The sequence below is a fragment of the Aplidium turbinatum genome, chromosome 17 (assembly GCF_918807975.1).
Source record: "Aplidium turbinatum chromosome 17, kaAplTurb1.1, whole genome shotgun sequence".
Classification (NCBI taxonomy): Eukaryota; Metazoa; Chordata; class Ascidiacea; order Aplousobranchia; family Polyclinidae; genus Aplidium; species Aplidium turbinatum.
In genome coordinates this window covers 2,186,361-2,200,860 of record NC_137488.1, presented here as the reverse complement: position 1 = coordinate 2,200,860, position 14,500 = coordinate 2,186,361, and positions in this window count along the sequence as shown.

Below are 14,500 nucleotides of genomic sequence, written 5' to 3'. Positions count from 1 at the left end.
CACTGCGACTCCCTCAGAGCAATCAATGTAGTCTCACGCCCTCCCCCCCATAAAAGTATTCAACAAAAGCATATTTAATCAAAAATTTAACCAAATTCGATTTTGAATCATTCTGAAGCATGGATGTCATGCCGGCATCCAGTTATGTTTAGTTTTGCTATTCCAACGTAAACTTCCGAAACGAAAAACGTTTTTTTGCGATGTTATCACGGCTTTGTTACATTTCCAAATTTCCTCCGAATGTTGTTTCCATTTTCTATCAATCTTAGCTAGATAATAGGAGAAAAATTATGAGAATATAATTAATCTACGTTTTCGCACTTTCACCGATTGAATTTATTGCAATCTTTTATGGATTTATTTAAATCAATTTCAGTGTGATAGTTGGTGCTGCATAGGCTATTTTTAACTATTAAGTTTGTCAATGCGTGCACCTGTTGCTGAAAGAACTTTCAAACAAAATAGCCGACACTAATTTTTTTCAATGCCATTGAAAACGATACTGAGAAATCTATATTTTGCATAGGATTCTACATAATTTTTCTTTTTTACCATAGCGTTATTACTGGATTTAGTCTGTACAAAACAACGTTCAAGAACTTTGTGAAAAGTATCGAACGACATAATAACCTCAAGTAGAGGAATGGGCGATTGCGAAAAAACATAGTTTTTATCTTTTCTGGCAAAAAAGAATTGAAAACAATACCGGTACACTGGAATTTCAAGCGCCTCGCGAACCTCCGAAAAACGGCTCGTGACCCCCAGATTGAAAAGACCTGCTCTAAATTCAATTTCGGTAAAAGTGGTGCCTACGTGGTTTTGAAAATGGGCTCTTCATATGTATTGACTCAACTCAGTCATTCGTTTTTAAGAAAAAACTGTACTGTAATGGTATTGGATCTGTATCACTATCAGCCTTACAAAAATTGAGGGCCGAATTTTTCCAGGGGCTAAGGCTATAGCCTTATTAGCCTAATGGTTAATCCGGCCCTGCACGTTAAGACTGCTCTCCATTCAGCGGCATCTAATGGATGGAATAATTCCTCGGCTACAAGACTTCAACAATCGGAAACTTCACTCTGTCAATCTCGGTGACCGAGCCTGCGTCAGTAATTCAAAGCCTCTACAAGTATGCGAAACTGCCAGGATTAAGCTCTGCAAGAAGCTTTCCCAGTCCGAGGATAAAGATTCAATCAATCAATTAAATTTTTTGGTTTGATTGCGTTTGCTGTTTTTTGTTGACGAAGAGTGAGAGTTCTGTCCAACATGATTCCGAGCCTTGAAGTATTCAGGAAAGAATGGCGCAATTTATCGAATTAGCGACATCTGGTGAACAAAATGTTGCACCACTAAGTTATTTTTCAAACAGGTGCTTTTTGTCTGGGGACTTTCCCTTGTTGGACTTTTATCAACAGCAGAATTTCAAAGATATGGGGTCTCTCGGTCTCTTGCTGCAAGGAGCTCAGATTGGAATAAACAATTCAGGTTAAGTTTGATACGAAATGTAAAAGTTTTGTAAAAACACTACTGATGTAATATTGCAAGTGAAATATGGTAGCCTACTTGAAATATAGGAGCTGGTATACAAGTCCCCCCCCCTTGGTAACTCATGACAAAGAGGAATTGACCAAAACATGTGGATTGAAGTGTGTGAACAGTAAAGCAAAGGTAAAGTAGTTTCACCCTATATGTTTGGTCGAGTCCTGTCTTTGTCATGAGTTACCGGGGGGGTGGGGGACTTGTATACCAGCTCCGAAATATAGAATAAGGCTAAACTGTACATGTTCCTGGAAGACTTAGCCAACAGTTCAGTTCAGTTGTTTTTATTTCTGACCATCATATCAAAACAATACACGTCAACATAGCAAAGGTCGAGAAAAAGGCAGAAGCGACAAAACGCGAACGTTGAAACGTGCTTGTGACCGAAGTAAGTTATTGAGTTGAAGGAAATTTGGCACGGTTAGAACACCTTCAGAAAAATTTAAGGTATAAAGGGAAAATAAAAAGTTACAAAAAAAAAAAATTCATACCATCAGTTCGTACCTTAAAAAGATCGAGAGAAAAGATAAAAAAAGCTGAAGTCACTGATCGCAGTTTCCGCAAACATTTTAAAAGGGTTATTGTTTAGGGTATCGGTATCCACAAACAAACAAACTGAAAAGATTGAGAGAAAAAAATAGATCGCAGTTTCCGCAAACATTTTAAAAGGGTTACTGTTTAGGGTATCAGAGTATCGGTATCCACAAACAACAAACTGAAATGATTAAGAGAAAAAAATAGAACATAGCTGATTGCAGTTTTCGTTTTTCCGCAGTTTCCGCAAACATTTAAAAATTTCCGGTAATGCTCCTAAGAGTTTACCAAAGTTGCTGATCGCAGTTTAAAAGATCGAGAGAACATCGCTAACCAAAAGCTACCATACTTTACAATTGGCAATAACTTACCGTACTCTTTAAAAATCTATTCATTATTAGCTGGAACTTGCGGGGGTGTCTTGTAGCGCCACAGACCTCTGTCTCTGACGTCACGCGCTCCATGTCACTAGAATTGTATTCCAGAAGATTCTGGCCCTTGAGCGCATACCGCGGACTGCTCTTCACGTCTCGAAAACTCAATCTAGCAATCAACCTTTTGTAAGGCGCTTTGCCGAATTCCAACTGGGTCATTCCATGCCAAATGAGCAAATTTTTTGGAAAAATTACTCCACATGTCATAGATTTTATTGAAATTTGGCATATCGATCATACAATATGGCTGAAAATTGCTAGACAGACATATTAAGACCCAAGGAATCCAAAAATATAGATTAAAAAGTCGTCAGAGTAATGCTTGATATGATTTTCAATTTGATACATACATTTTTCGGAGGCCAAACTTTGGGGGCCTATAAAAAATGTGTATAAAAATTAAGAACTGAAATTCACATGTCTTATCCTTATACCAATACTCTTTCATGTCAAATAAAAATTATAAATTAATTTTGATAACTACTATGATAAAAGCTATATAAAAGCTATGATAAAAGATTTTCTGACTTGCAAATTTTGTACTTTTTTACACTCATTGTTTAAGATTTTTGTCTATGACATCACAATTTACATTATTGCTTGTTGATGACATCACAATTTACATATTGTTTGGCATGACAATTGTTATGTAGCTGATGAATGAATTGAATACTGGTAATACTAAAAAGCTAAAACCTCAATTGCTAAGGCAACAGGGATCAGTTGTCAGTAGATGTAACAGAAAATATATTTCGCACTTGCTAGTGCGTCGTCAGTTCTGATAAAGGGCAGTTAAAGCCTACAAGTAATGTTTTAAAGAACAATACAATAATATATTTTCTGTTACATCTACTGACAACTGATCCCTGTTGCCTTAGCAATTGAGGTTTTAGCTTTCTAGATATGGACCAGGGATCGTTTCAGAACAAGACTAGGTCAGAAAGCGAGGCAAACTCCGACTCAGCAGCAGCCTAGAGCAGTTAGCTACTGGTAATACTAAGATTTAGTGTTGTAGGCCATGTACCATAGTAGTGGTAACTTGTAGAGTTAATTACTCTTTTAACTGTGATTTCAATTTTAGGTTGTCCTCTTAGTAATGTATTATTCCTAACATGCTTGCCAAATCTTACAACCAGGAAATATAATTTTCCCACTGTTCAAGTGTTCAAAGCCCATCTATCTGCTTGAAGCAGAGAAATGTCAATGATCATAATAAACATGTTCCGGTCCACGACATTAAGACGCGAACAAAACGGCGCAGAAAAAAACGGCGCAGAGACAAAATGGCGCAGAGGCAAAACGGCGCAAAAGCAAAACGGCGCAAAGGCAAAACGGCGCAAAGGCAAAACGGCGCAGACAAAACGGCGCCAAAGTCAACGTAACAATTTTTTTTCTTTTGAAAATACTTAACTCAAGCGCTATAGTTGCTCAATAATAGTTTTAATTCAAACGCGTTGCTCACTTCAAGTTCATTTGGGAAGCACGAAATAACATTACTGTAAAGAAAAACTACCGTGCCATAATATCTAATTTGTGATAATTAAATGAGTTCAATAACACTCAATGACATTCTTAATTCAAATGCGTTGCTCCTTATATTCGAAGTCAAGTTCAGTCGGGAAGTAAAGACCACATTTGGTCGGGGAGCAATTTGAAACAGCGTAAATTTGTTTGCAATAAGTTCAAAGATTATGTCGCATCATTTTCAAGACAAAATACGGCGCGATTAATATTCCCGCATCACACTTTGTGTTCTGTCTCTCACACTAACAACCGTGACGGCTTATCAACTGCCAAGAAACTATTTATTCTGTAATTATCCAGCTGGCAAAAGTGCGACCACGTGCTTAGATGTGAAAATTGTTTGTTTTGAAAGGTGCGAAGATCGGAAACAACTGTTTGCTTGAGATGTAAGCAGATTTGGCTACAAGCCGCAAAAATTATATTCTTACACAGCTAACAATTCCATTGTTATTCCAACATCTGGCAACGTTGAATCAAAGTTATAATGACGGATATTGTTACCTGGATAATTGCTTTGTAGTACAGAATTAGAGAACGTGACAGTTCAGAGAGATGGGTGTCAAAGATAGGATGCAAATCAATATCACAGTTGGACGGAATCTATGGCAAACCAGACGGGTTTTATTTTTACTTTTCGAGCTGAGTACAAATTGCAACGGTTTGCCGATGTTTAGAACGATTCAATTAGCGAAATCAGGAATTGTTTATTTGCCACGTTTCTGCAGAAACAGATGCAAAAATATATAGTTACAGACTTTTCGCAGTCTATACTTACGAGTTACGTCATTTTACATTGATTCAACCATGATGATAATAAATCAAAGCTAAAACAGCAATGTGCTGGTACAAGCTAAAAATAGCACGCTTGAATCAAAAACTTTAACGTCAAAGTTCACGTTGTGACGCCACAGAGATCGGTGAGATTAAAAGAAGTCCGATTGCAGCAGTTTGCAGAAAAATGCTTTGATCATACAATAAGCTCTCCCAGTCAGCAAAGCTGGTCATTTTTACATTGATTCAATGCCTGCAGACAATAAGTCAATGTAAAAAGGACCAGTTTTGCTGGCTGGAACATACTGCGAGTGCGTAGTGTTCTGTAACACAGAACTAGTAAATTCTTTAAAGTCTTATCGAAACTTTTCCTCTGCAAAATAAATAAACAAGATGACGATAATCTCTCTCTTGTAGTCTCATGCCCGATGACGATAATAGCAAACCGAATAAAACAAAATCTATCAAGCTGTCTAGCTCTCAATAAATGACATATGCTGGTCCGTATTTAACTATTTATACCATTAGCCAAACTGGATCAAACAGAAAAAATAAAACCCGTCTGGTTTGACACCCATCTCTCTGAACTGTCACGTGCGCTAATTCTGTAGCCAAATCTGCCTACATTTCAAGCAAACAATTGTTTCCGAATTTTCACGTCTAAGCACTGTGGTCGCACTTTTGCCAGCTCGATAATTACTCATTTAATTATCACAAATTAGATATTATTGCACGGTAGTTTCTCTTTACAATAATGTTATTTCGTGCTTCCCAATGACTTTGGCGCCATTTTGTCTGCGCCGTTTTGCCTCTGCGCCATTTTGTCTCTGCGCCGTTTCGTCTCGCGCCGTTTTGTTCGCGCCTTAACAGTTCTGCTGCTGGAAACGAGTTAGCTCGTGCAATTGTGATGTAATTTAACGTCACATGACGTCACAATGCCGCAAAAATCATAATGTGTTGCCAGTCTGGGGGCCTGACAGGTTGCTTCAATTTTAAACCAAAAAAAACGATTTTTAACCCATTTCCCCGCCAAATTCTTAAAATTAAATAAAAGTCAAAACACCAATCAGTGTGAACAAAGCTTGAAATTCAGCAATAACTTCGAGGTCTAGAGATTCTTAGACTGGGATCATGTTGCCAGGCAACTAGTATATTGATCAATGCACATAGGTCATGTGAAAGAGCTTAGTTTTTATGCAGCAAGGTAATTGAAATATTCTATTATTTTTTAAGGTTTAGACTAATATACCTATTCATTTAGAGTCACTAGACTAGACTGCTTACTGGTACTAGCTAGAAGTCCTGTACGGTAGGCTATCTAACCCTAGTCGCTAAAAAAATCCAAGCAAGCATTTTCTTATGAATATAGGCCATGACTAATTGACTATGCTATGATGTCAACAAAACTTATGAATGTAATGTAAAGGCAAACCAAGCGTGGTAGCCTATAGGTTTCATCGAAAGGAAATATGTTTGCAATCGCCTAATTGGTGAAGTTAAACTTCGGTACCGTACAGTAGCCTAGCTATCGGCCAGCAAAAATTGTCATTTTTACATCGTTTCAACGTCGCCAGACGTTGAAATCGTGTAAAAAAGGAACTTTTGCTGACCAGGTATAGGTTGCAACTGAGAAATATTTACAAAAGCCATTCGATTTGTTCAAAGAACCGAATTAGCCTAACAGTTCGTATTTACATTGATTCAATGTTTAAATACGTTGAATCACTCGGCCTATTATTTTTCTTTACATTGATTTCACGTCTGAACAGGTTGATTCAATGCAAAAAAAACTGTTTTGCTGACTGGCGCGCTTGTAAATGCAATGGTCATTTCGACGATCAATTGCAACACCGATTTGCTCCAAAATTTCAAAGTGCGTTTCAACAGTTTGGCAACCCATTTTTTCATTACCATGGCAACAAGAGAAAAAGGAGAACTCCTCTCACTTTTTCAAAACGCTGGCAGCTAAAGTGTTAATGTCCTGCTTCGAACATGTTCATCTGTTTCTGCAAGTCCACCAATGTCCACAAACTCAATGCTTCTAGCAAAGTGTATTTTATGGCATAATTCCTCCATTTTTTTCCAATGTTGCATTGCTGTGATGAATCCATAACAATTGTGTCTTTGTAAAACTAATGTACCGGTAGTACTAATAGGACAACCTGAAATTGAAATAACAGATAAAAGAGTAATTAACTCTACAAGTTACCACTACTATGGTGCATGGCCTACAACACTAAACCTTAGTATTACCAGCAAAGACATTTATTCTCACACGAGTCAGTTCAATCATATATAGCTAAATATCGATTTCGATCAGCTAGAAGCTAGATCATCTTCAGTTAAGCTTATTCAAATAGTTTCTAACCTTTATAATCATATCAAGAAGTTCTCTGTCAACTTTTTAATTTGCACTTTTAGGTTCCTTGGGTCTTAAAATGTCTGTCTACCAATTTTCAGCCATTTTGTTTGATCATAGGTTAAGAAATTAGAAATATAATAAGAAATTGGACAAAATTACTGAAGCAGAACAGGCAAAAATGGTGATTTTTCTAATGACCATAACTCTACTAATATTTAAAATTTTCCAAAATTTTTTTTGCATTCTTCATATTTCTTTGACATCTACATTCTACAAGTATGCCAAATTTCAATCAATTCTATGACATGTGGTGTAACCCATTTGGCATGGAATGACCCAACTATATTTCATCGACACGTAGATTTGCCGTTGTGTTGCGTTATATGATCATGTATAAAGCTTGCAATTCCAAACCAGAAGCTTAAACCATGATTCTGCATTATTTTTACTAATACTATTATTATTACTAGACTGCTGCTACTAGTATAACGTTCTTGGATCAGTATAATATTATGTTTAGAACTTGTATGCTATGATTTTGGTGCAGCAGTAATATGATTTCTGACTCAAAGCTCAATTCTAAAGTCAATTCCGGTTGTAATCGAGCTAAGTTAACAACGTAGAAGCGACGACAGATTGTATCCAGTTTTGGTGGTGGAGTGTTAGTCATTCGGGTGTTTTTTTACTTTTGGTGTTACTGGATTCTATTCCTTGAAAGCGCTATTCAGTCGAAGATTAAAATCAATAAACAAATACACTTGTAAGCAAGCACTATGCGGTTGAATTTGAGTCAGTGGACGATACAGCAGTAAAGACGACTTCGTGTCCGATCATTCCTCACTGACTTTGCCCAGGAATGTCCCCGTCCTACTGATGGCTTTGTATGAGCGTGTATGCTGAACAACAGCGTCCGCTACATATTTCTACAATCGTCTTCAACATACTTTTTATTTCTACTTCTAATCCTCACAGGGATATCTAAAGAAGGGGATACGAAGGCTTTTATTTAGGGATGGGCAATTCAGAATACCGAATCCAGAAGGATTCGGATCCTAAACTATCCGAATCCAAAATGGCAATAAAACCAGGTAATAAGATTCGGTTTTAAAGATACGCATAAGTCTTGTGCAAGCTGTCAGCTTGAGACAGTGAACTGAAAAAAGTGTGGTTTACTCTCTTTTTCTTTACACTGACACCATTCGCAGTTTCAAAAACGTTTGCACGTGGTTGTGCGTGCACGCGCATGCATCCCTACGTCACTCGCCCGCATGAGCAATCAAAGAAACTAAGCGCGCAATTGTCTTCACGCTTTGTACACCATGCACAATTGTACAATGCTTTTTTTCAATTCATGTGCATATGCGACTCTGCGATAGTTTGACTGGTGGCGTAACAACATTGAGCAGATGTCCCTGCTAAAGGAGTTGGATCTGAAATATCTCAGCATGCTTGCCAATCAGCTTCTTCCGAGCGATGCTTTTCCAGTGCGGGCTTGACGGCAACTAAGCTGCGCTCCCGTTCAGCGTTGCCAGATGGGAAAGTAGGATACTAAATTAAAAAATTCTGGTGAAATTTAGAGGTCTTTGGTGCCAAGCTTTTTGACCTTGGAACCAGATAACTTTTTGGTGAAATTTTCCCCACTCAATTTTTTCAAAAAAAGGTTTTTCAATTTTTTTAAACTTTTTAGCAAATAATCCCTGCTCGTATAGAAAACGTTTTGCAAGGTTTGCGTATGCCTGATGGCAGTGTCTTATGTCTTAAAAAGTATGTGTATTTTAGGCGAAATTGATTTATTTAGGGTGTTTTAAATAGCTGGTGAAATTTTAGTTACTTTTTGGTGTCAAGCAGCTTCCAGCATCTGGCAACACGGCTCTCGTTTGTCTGGCAGTCATTTGGAATGCCATAGCCCTTGATGTGTTGCAGTGTTGCACTACAATAAACATCTACTTTGATTGTGTTGCTTTTGTGTCTAAATTTGCAAATAAACATTGCATGAAATTTTTTTCTTTTTGCGTTGCTGGAGCCTAGAAGTTAATAGGATTCGGTATTCTGGATTCGATTTAGTATTCCGGAATAATTCTGGAATAGTGAATTATTCTGAATTGCCCATCCCTACTTTTATTACGTCTGACAATAGAAGGGCTTTTGTTTATCGTAAATAATCTGTGTTTATCGTAAAATGACAATTGGCACCAATAGTAGTTTAATAAATCTTGTTATGATAACTTGCATTGCGCTATTAGAATCAGGCCTAGGTATTCACAGCATGATCATGGTTGCTTGTTAATTCAACTACCAATATACTTGCTTTACATCTAGCCTACTGCAAAGGCTTTGTTAAAAAAACAGCTTACTGGGAACTTTTCAACTGTCTTTGTAAACAAATATTCTTTAAATATGCTCTACGTAACATTTGCTAACTATCTTCTGTAGATCACTGTACCAGCTGCAGTACAAAACTTTCTACGATTAAAAAAGAACCACATGTTTAAAGCACTACAAACTACCGCCCTGGTAGTGTCATGAGAATAAGGCAATCGCTGTGAGCCTTCGTATCCCCTTCTCTAGATATCCCTGAATCCACATAATTAGAGCTCGACCGATATCACTTTTTCAGGCCGATACCTATATTTATGAAATTTTTAGGCCGATACCGATATATATCGGCCGATATATATCAACTACGAAAAATTTGTTACCAACAAGGTTATTAAGCAACAAACCAGTCCAAGAAAGTTTATGCATTGGTTGCTGTCATAGGCGCCGAGTTTTCAAAATAGCTGGGCGGGCGAACACATACTGTCACGTCACGTCGTGATCACCAATAATAATGTAGAACTCAACTGTTGTTTTCCTACCACCAAGGTCCAAGATCTAGGCTTCCTAGTTCCTACTACTATAAATTGCAAATATCTAGCGATAAACTGCGCTATTGAACCGAGCTTACATTAAATCTACAATAGAACAGTTAACGAAGGAGCTGAATTGCAACTAATGACAACTAACGGTTTCATCCGGCCAAACTAACACGTGTGCAGTAGTGCACAGTTTAATATCAGTGACGTAACAGACGCAACTGTGATGGTTGAGACAAAATGAGCATTTTAGCAGCAGAGTTAATTGATGACGTCGTTTGAGAGAAAATTACTCCTTTGAAGAACAATGCTACAGTTTTTACACCGATTTAACATCTGGCGATGTTAAAACGATGTAACAGCAGTGGAAATTGCGGTCAGACTTTTGCTGCAAATGAAGTTCCTCACAGGTTTGCGCAATTTAGCCTACTTGATGTATAGCACTGGGCTTACGAGTGGCAGAGTGGAGACAAACGGTGCGGCTGGACACTTTTGCTCGTTTAACGGCGAATCAACGTTGTTTAACGTTGCATGAATGTAACATGGCAATAATTGACGAAAACTAATCGCTTAATTAGTAGATCTAGTAGGGCCTATCATATGGCGACAAAACCTTGCGAATAAGGTAAGTAGGCTAGTATTATCTTTGAGTTTATTTTTGCAACTTCTACAATGACGCTACTATTTTCTTCTGTGCAAAGTTTCACCAGGATTTTTTCTTTATTTTTGCAACTTCTACAATGACGCTACTATTTTCTTCTGTGCAAAGTTTCACTAGGATTTTTTCTTTGGGTTTATTTTTGCATGTCATGTGAACGAAAGTTAATTTTCCCTGGACCTTTTCTTTCTTACTGTAATACCAAAACTTGACAAATTTTGCTGCATCTTGCTGCGATAGCCTACTCGTATGATCTAATTTTGTGACGAATCTTGCCTTATCAATATCGCTCGGAGATCAAAGCCAGGCATTGTGACGTAAGACTTGAAATAAGCTGTGCGTGGTTAGTGTAGAAGTACACCCGCACTCCCATTGATTCTAAGCGAAAAATTCACCTTTGTTACACTGATTCAATGTCATCAATCGTTGAAGCAATGTAAAACTCAAAATTTTTCCTGCTTGAATGGAAGCTAAGGGATACAGTCATAACATTTTCTAGATGCGCGCACTAGAATAGGCGGGAATTTATATTCTCACAGCAATTGTTTGTGCTATGCAAGCACGTTTGAGCAACTTGTGTTTTTTCTAAAGGCATGTATGGCTGGTTTTAAGTGTGCTCTTGCTGGCCGATGTTTATCGGCGAAAAATAGCCGATACGATATATCGGCTACACCTGATATTGGCCGATACATATCGGCTGACCGATATATCGGTCGAGCTCTACTCATAATACACAACTCTAAACATAACACTCAACACAACTCTAATAATAATTGTAATCAAATCACACGACTATTTATAACAGGTTTGCTTGGACCAGAAGCTTCCAGAGACTAGGGTAACACAAGAACTCATTCTTCTGGTAAACAAGTCAAAGAAGTTCCAGAATGTCACATGCACAAAAAATGTTCGAAGCACATTTTGCAATACAAGATTGCTTATCTACAGGTAACTATCGTTCAGTGATCGTCAACACACCAAAACAAAGTTATACAATAAAATAGTTCACCTGTTTAAGAACATGAATACAGCCTGTCGCCCGAGCTACTCATATTGATTATGACCATACAGCTAGCAAACCTACTTGTTAATAGTAAAAACATAATACGGTGCTTACAATCAGTTATTCCCCTAAACTAGGCTAGTAAATATCTCTACAAAAATATAATTTGACTAAGTACAAAAATATAATTTGGCAAGCAATTCAGCTGTAAAGATAACATGTAATTTTGTTTGGAAATTGTGGCCATATCCCGTTTTTTGAACTTATTGAATAAGTTAAACAATTGAACTTTATTAATATTATTCACCATTAATAAAGCATTCAAAACAATCTTCATTTAGAAAAACTACCTTAGCTAAAAACTACCAACCAACTAAAACCGTATTAATGGTTTTAGTTGGTGGTCATTATGACAGCATAATGACAGTACAGCTAAAATGTGGCGCTAAATACAGCTGGAAGCAGCAAAAAAACCCATAAAATTTCAATTTAAATGAAACTGTTTTTTTTAAGTTTTTTAACTTTTAAATTGTCGGAATGGCCCGTTTCGGTGAGTCCGATTCGGTGAGACCAATTCGGTGAGTCCAATTTGGTGAGTCCGATCCCTATTTAGTGATTTTTTTAATTTTTTTTTTTTAATTATTGGGTACCGTAGCCTAATTATCATTGCCGTTTTAGGGTTAAGGACATAGGCGCCGGGTTTTGAAAATTGCCGGGGGGGCAAACTTTCTAGCCGACTGATTGCTTACATTCATAATGCTGATGTTTGTTTGCGTTTATCTGCCATTGTATATCGCCAAGCTTTATAATGTAGGCTCAGGCCTCGAAATTCACGGCGGACATGTCCGCGGGAAGTACCATCTAGATCGGTCATATTTGTCCGCCGAGAAATAACACAGGAACTAGCGATACAAATCGTCATTGCATAGCACGAACAATTGTTGCAATAATATATTTTCCAGCGCATTCTAGCGCGCATCTAGAAAATGTGAATACTGTATCCCTTAGCTTCCATTCAAGGAGGAAAACTTTCGATTTTTACGTTGCTTCATTGATTGATGACATTTAATCAGCGTAACAAAGGTGAATTCTTCGCTAAGAATCGATAGGAGTACTGGTACTTCTACACCAATCACGCGCAATTTAGTTCAAGATTTACGTCACAATGTCTGGCTTTGATCTCCGAGTAATAATGATACGGCATGGTTGGTTATTAGATTAGTACAGCAAGATGCAACAAAATTTGTTAAGTTTTGGTATTACAGTAAGAAAGAAAAGACCCAAGGAAAATTCACTTTTGCTCACATGACAAGCAAAAATAAACTTAAAAAAAAAAGCCTGTGAAACTTTGCACAGCAGAAAATAGTAGCGTTGGTGTAGAAATTTTCCGACTCCTGCCCAGAGTATTGTGACGGAATAAGCCACACGACCTCGTTCGGGGAAAGTTAATCAGTTATGTGACGTATTGACCAGCTACACGGCGCTTTGACTCTTCAAGCGCAAGTCGTTGGTCTGATGAAAGCCTTTCAGAGTGACTTTACTGATTTTTTAAAAAGCCTTCTAAAATCGTAATTATAGTTCTGAAATGGCAAAGAATTATTATCAAGATAAAGTGATTAAGCATGACGATCGACCGCTAAAACTGGTGTGTCCGCCCATAGGCGTAGCCAGGGGGGGGCGAAAGGGGCCATGACCCCCAAATTTTCAAAGTTTGGATTCTGAAGTTGAACCCTTTGTTGAAAATATAATATAATTTGTATAAATTTATATCGTTTTCCAAGACATCTGGCTATTAACACCCCCCAGGACTTATTTTAGACACACAAAAAGACACCAATAAATTTTGCAAATCTTAAATCGCGCAAAGTTTACGCGATTTACGCTTCTTTTAACTAATCTGTGGAAGCAATTTCAGAATCGCCTACTCTGTTGGGTTTTTGTGTAGCTGAGTTTTTTGTGTTCTCTAATTTTAGCCGCAGTTTTTGCCCGTTCGTGTGTAACAGCTACCTTTAATAAGTTATTAGCTGTTTATCGGCTAATAAATTTCATACAAATATTACCCTGAAAGTGTTTCCAGAAAGCATTATAATCCATTATTTGAGTGTAATTTTGCAAAAAATTTCTGTGGGAGCATGCCCCCGGACCCCCCTAGAATACGCATGCCTTCGGCACGCTCTAACCCTCCACCAGCTTTATTGCTTTCCTTGCTTAACCCACCAGGATACGCCACTGCACATCAGGTGACGATGTCTTAAATCAAACACTTTATCGTTCTCTTCAATTCATTAAATATTTGGCCCCCCAAATTTTTTTTCTGGCTACGCCACTGTGTCCGCCATGAGACTTGATTTGTCCGCCGAGATAGCTGCTCAGACCGGACACGTTTGTCCGCCGTCAAACGAATTTCGAGGCCTGTAGGCTACTTCAAATTATATGCTAGTCACTTTGAACTTTAGCTCTTAATACGCGTAGATACTAAACTGAGCAAACTGCACCTCGTTATTGACACTCCCAAGAAAAACAAACCGGAAGAAATTAAGAAAAACGTTTTTCAATCATTGTTACTATGCTTCAAAGGCACCATGCTGGCGTTTATCAGCTACCGTACTTCTGTTTCTTTTGTTATCTTAGGAGCAGCGCTCTTGTTGCAACAAGTATATAGATCTTTTAATTGAGATCGATCCGCAATGAAGGTCAAACTAACGTAAATTTGAACTTACAAACATTTGCTTTAGGATTTTTTTAAAAATAATTTGCGGGGGGGCAGCCACCCCGAGCTAAATCCACGGGGGGACGCCGCCCCTCCACCCCCCCCCGGAG